Source organism: Protopterus annectens, chromosome 8.part0 (genome assembly GCF_019279795.1).
Source record: "Protopterus annectens isolate FY-2018-M chromosome 8.part0, PAN1.0, whole genome shotgun sequence".
Classification (NCBI taxonomy): domain Eukaryota; kingdom Metazoa; phylum Chordata; order Ceratodontiformes; family Protopteridae; genus Protopterus; species Protopterus annectens.
Genome location: NC_056741.1, coordinates 297,975,946 through 297,981,969, shown reverse-complemented (window position 1 = coordinate 297,981,969; position 6,024 = coordinate 297,975,946).

Here is a 6,024-nt window from a genome sequence, read left to right as displayed (position 1 = left end):
CGTGGTGCCCCTATAGCTGTAGTCTGTTACTGTAAAGGAATCTGTTTCAACCATGTATCTCACAGTACCACCACAGATGGTAGTCAATACCAGTACATGAATCTATCACAATCATTCCACAGTGTCCCCACAGCTGTTGTACACAGACATATAGGAATCTGTTAAACTATCTTATAGTAACCCCACAGTTGTAGTCTGTAGCAATACAATCTGCTACAGAAACTCCATAGTGCCCCAAACCTGTTGTCTGTAGCCATACAGGAATCTGTTTCAACTATCCCACTATGTCCTCATTGCTGTAGTCTGTACCCATACAGAAAGCTGATAACAGCCCTTGCACAGTACCTCCACGACTGTAATCTGTAACCATACAGTCTCCTACAACCATCCCATAGTGCTTCCAGAGCAGTAGTCTGTAACCATACATGAATCTGCTACAACCATGCATAGTACCCCCACAGCTAGTCGGTAGCCTACAGGAACCATCACATAGTGTCCACTCAGTTGTAGTCTATAATCATACAGGAATCTGTTATAACCATACCATACTATCCTCACAACTTTTACAACCACCCCCCAGTGCGCCCAGAGCTGTAATCTATAGCCATATTGGTATATCTTTCCAACCATCTCATAGTGCCTCTAAAGCTGTAGATCCCATAGCCATGCAGGAATTGTTTACAACTATTCAAGAGTGCCCCTACAGCTGAAGTCTGCAACCATTCAGGAATATGTTACAATCGACGTCCCACAGTGGCCCACAGCTGTAGTCTATAGCTATATATGAATCTGTACAACCAACCCACAGTATGCTTGGCTGTAGTCTTTAACTTCGCATACATGCATCTGCTAAAACCACCTCACAGTGGCCCCCTCAGCTTTTAGTCTGTAACATACGCAGGAATCTGTTACAACCACCCACAGTGCCCCGAAGCTGTAGTCTGTAGCCAAACAGGAGTCTGTTACAACTGTCTCACAGTTTCTCCTCCCCAGCCTGTAGTCTGTAGCCATAAAGGTCTGTTTACAACCAACCCACACTGCTCCAGGGGGGTAGTCTCCTAAGAATACAAGCATCTGCTTCCAGTCATCCCAAAGTACCCCCATCTGCAGTCTGTATGCATAAAGGAATCTGCTTTCAAAAGCCATCTTACAGTGTTCAACAGCTGTGGTCTCTAGCCATGCACAGGTATCTGTTACAACTATCCCACTGTGCCCCCACTGCTTCAGTCTGTAACCATGCACTTTAATTTGTTTTGACAATGCATCTACAAATCACAAAGTTTGTGTCTTTAAATATAACAAAAACTGCTGCAGTCCTCTTAAAGTCATCTACAACTATTGCCTGTAGCCATATAGAAAACCAATGTAATATATGTTCACTGCAGCTTCAGGCTACAGGGCCAACAAGGAATGCCATACCCCCACAGTGTCCTCCCACATGTTAGCCATAGTTGCAGGATTTCTGTTACTGGATCACTGGTAATTTTACAATCACTCACAAAAATGCTTGTTTGATCAGAGCTGATGGAGAAGAAAATCTGCACCATGTAAACCACCTCTGTAAATCAAAATTAACATTTTACCAAGGAAACAAGCCTCTCTGCATTTCTTCTCAAATATATCTAACTTCATGTGTATGCTAACTTCATGGTCACACAGCACTGGGAGATGAGAGACAGTAGGTCTTGCACAAATAGATTCTCACAGTACCTGCATGTGAAGGATATTGCAAGTGGCAAAAGTAAGTTTGATCAGTTGTATTTGAATAGTTCAAATCCAATCAATCGATCATTCAACACACATAGGGAACCATTTGTGTTGTAGTTTTATAGGAAATAACTTTATTCTCCCACAGTCCTCTAGATCTATTGTCTACAGCCATTTAGCAAATAGTCTTTAGTCTCCTAAAGTAACCCACATTTACTGTTTGTAGGTGCTGTGTTTTAATACATACAGCATTAACCTCTACCTAATGAGACCTGAAGTACCACAACTGTTCAAAATTAACAGAAACTCACCAATAAGGATTGCAGTCATTCAGACCTTATATGACAACAGTTATTTCTGACAGCATAAATGCATCTTTACTGTTAGTGTATATTTCTTCCACATCCATACCCACCAATCTGTATGCACTATAAATTAAATAGCTGGGCTTTGAAAATTATTGAAAATTGCATTAAAATTGAGTAAATTCTCATTTGCTGGGAAATATTTTTTTCAAATCTGTAACCACTTTCCTGATAAGAAGCCAGTATCTAGATTTAGTGCATCTTTAATAGTTTATACACCTATTTAAAGTTCTTTCCGTCTTGCCTATATAGAAAGAGGAGCAGGTGATACAAACCCCTAAGTATACAATACCCTTTGTTGCACAGTTGAAATAAGAGTGTGAGTTAACCTTAAATTTCCTTGATGGAATATAGTAGCTACCGTTGTTTAATATATATGGACATTGCTTGCAGGCATTACATTTATGTGTGCCTGCTTTTGAGCCGTGGGTAGCAGACAAGTTCTGCGATTGCCTTTCAAACATACCTTTTAAATTAATGTTTTTTGCATTTACAAATTTGGGCTCATAAGGTATGTACTTGTTGGTCTCCTCGTGCAATTTTAATATTGGCCAATATTTCAAAACAGTGTTCTTTATTTGTGTGGAGTCATTATTGTAGGTGTGTACAAAAATGTTGTTCAACTCTGCATTGACCAATTGCTTCTCTTGAAGTATATTGTCCGAACCTAGACTAAGCAGGGGGAAGTATGTGTCCACCCTCTTGTTCTTGACCTCATATATTGTTTTCTCTATTAGGGTTTTGAGATACCCTCTTTCTAAGAAAAGGTGTTGCAACAGGTCAACTTCCTTCTCAAATAATTGGTCAGTGCTACACATTCTTGATGCTCTGATAAACTGACCCTTCAGTATACCTTTCTTTTGAGAATAAGGGTGTCCACTATCAAAGTGAAGGTACGAATTAGAAAAAGTACTTTTTCTGTAAATAGATGATTGAAAGATACGTAAATCAACATTTTTACTTAAAAGGACATCCAAATAGTTCACACAGTCTTCTTTTATACTGTGAGTAAATCTTAAAAATTGTGTAGTGTTGTTAATGTGTGAAAAAAATTCTTTAAAATCCTCTATGCTGCCCTTCCAGAACACACAGATATCATCCAGGTATCGTTGGTAATGAATGATATTTTCTACCCATGGAGAGGAAAAAATGAATTTCGTTTCCCAGCAATGTAAAACCAAGTTGGCATAGGCCGAGGCACAAGGTGTGCCCATGGCTACGCCTTTTCTTTGTTTAAAAACCTCTCCATTGAAATAAATGAAGTTGTTGTGTAAAATAACTTCCATAAATTCTACAAGTAAACCAGTAACATTTGCATTAAAATCAGAATGTGTAGACAAAAATTCATTAAACCATTGTAAACCCACATCATGTGGGATACTGGGGAACAATTCAATCACATCTATAGTAGCCATAAAATCAGTTTGGTCATAAAAATCGTTTTTTATGTTTCTAAGAAATTCCCATGAATCTTTACAAATGTAATTTAAAGCCGCAACCAACTTTTTAAGGGAAATGTCAATAAACTTCTCAATGGTTTTGTGATGTTCCCCGCACCTGCCACTATTGGTCTAAATTTTAATGGGTTTATACCTTTGTGTACCTTGGGGATACCAAAAATCACAGGGGTCAGGGGTTTGTTGACCAATAGAAAAATGTATAATTTCTCATTAATCGCTCCCTGCATTAGATGATCTTGCAACATGTATTTTATTTTTGCATGTGCGATGTTAATCTCATTCAATGAAGAAATGGTGTATTGTTCAGTATCTTGTAAAATGTTATACATACAAGCTTCATAATCATTTTGATACATCAACACTACCCCCCCCCCACCTTTATCTGGTTTCATTACCCTAACTTTCTCTTCTTTAAGGGAATTAACTAAGAAATAGCATTCTTGGGAGAGATTCACTGGATTATTACTAGCTGTAGAATGTTGGTTTCTTATATCCAGTTCTACAAGTTCTTCAAAGATCCTCAGCACAGGGTGCATTGGAGGATTAAAAATACTTTTTCTTGTAAACAACTCCTGTGTAAAGGGCTGGCCTTTAAAAAACATGTTCAAGTTAAGGTGTCTAGTGAAAAGTTTTAATTCCAATATAGTTTTTGTGACATCTAAAGATCTTGCAGGGACAAACTGAAACCCTTTTGTAAAAAGGTCAAAGTATACATCATTGAGTAAAATATCTGTGTAATTGTAAATAACAAAATTATCTTTCGATTCAACTGAACAAAAATTAGTGTGAGACTCAGATGCTGACTCAGAGGTAACTTCTTCTATAAAAACATAATTTTGGGTTATCTGCGATTTCTGCCCCATCCCTGTTGTTTGTAAGGCTGACCCCTGTTCCCCTGCCTGTCTTGGGCAAAATGAAAAACCTGGTGTGTATTTTGGTTGTTATTATTATTAAACTTCTGTGCCAAGCGTTCACTTCTTCTTGGAATCTCCTCTGGGACTAAGGGGTTGATGTCAGTACTAACAACCATTTCTCCATCTTTGCTGTTTGTTTGGTTATTAAACAAACTCCCTCTGGTTATGGGTTGGTAAGCTACACCATTCCTATAGTCAGCTAAATCCCTTTCTAGTTTTTTGATTTTTCTGTCCACTATTTTGCAACAGTACTGATCCACTTCTTGAAATACTGTGTCATAGTCTCTTTTAACACTCATAAAGTTATTATCACAAACTATAGTGTCATTGAGTTGATTTAACTCTGTTAACAGTGTGTCCATCTTATTCTCATATTCTTTAACCATAAGCTGAATCATTTACAGTCCCATTCTGTTAAATAACTCTGTCAGTTCTTTAAATAAAAATGACCCTGGTGTAGCGTTATTCGGGAACTTATTGAGGCGGAGTCCTTTTGGGACTCTCTTAACACGTATACATTCCAATAAATAGTCTGTTTCCAGCTGTGTAGACTTGTAAGCATAAAGTTTATCGTTAAATAATGAAAAGCTGTTAACTACATGCTTGTCGGTTGAACCAGAGTCTGAAATCATACCTCGTCGGAAGGTAAACTGTTTACTGGTCCATGCGTTAAAGTTAAACGCTTTGGAAACACCTCCTGTCCCTTTTGCTTTCTCTGTTTGGTAGTTAAACACGGTGTTCTTAGTTGCTTCCTCGGGTAAATGTCTCTCATTGCTGGAAACACTTCGTGAACTGTCTTTAGGAATATCCGAGTTGTGCTTTACGCCAAATTCGCGTTGCTGGTTCCCTGGTAACTGGTCATTTGAAACAGCATTACTCTGTTTCAACGAGTCGCTGAGTTGTGTGAGTAGGCAAATGACTTGTCTGAACTCCGCCCGCGTAACTGGAGTGTCATCCGGGGCGTCATGTAAGATGAGAGGTGTGTCATTGTAGTCGGACTGATTGGTACTTTCTGCCATGGAGAAAAACAGGTGAAGTACAAAGCACTACGAACTCCGTCCCAAAATCCAAGAACAGTAAAACAGTAGGAGGTATCCGACCAAATAATCCACCAAATAGCAGTAGTAAAAACTTTAATTAGAACTAGTAAAACAACGTAAAAAATACAGTGAGTGAAATCCACTTATTTTTCTCTTATCTCCCAGTTGCCTCCTGTGTGACCTTGAGTAAGTCACTTAACCAGTGATTGCTTCTGGATTGCTTTTGAAAAGGGACTGTGATTCCAGTGTGCTTCCTGGTTAACAGGTAGGATTATTATTATCCTAATTCCCTTCCAAGCTGTAGTAATACTTCATGCAAGAAAGTGCTACAGCTGCTGACCCTCCTGCACAGCTATAGTCTGTAGAGATAGAGGAAATGCTACATGTGTTAAATAGTTCTGCATCACTACTGAAGTAGCCTTCAAAGAACTATTCCACAATCCACATCAGTTAAATTTGTATTTGTTTAGGTACAGCAAGGACTGACATCCCCCACATATCTCTCAACTGTCCATATTTTTTGCAGAATGTCCAGATT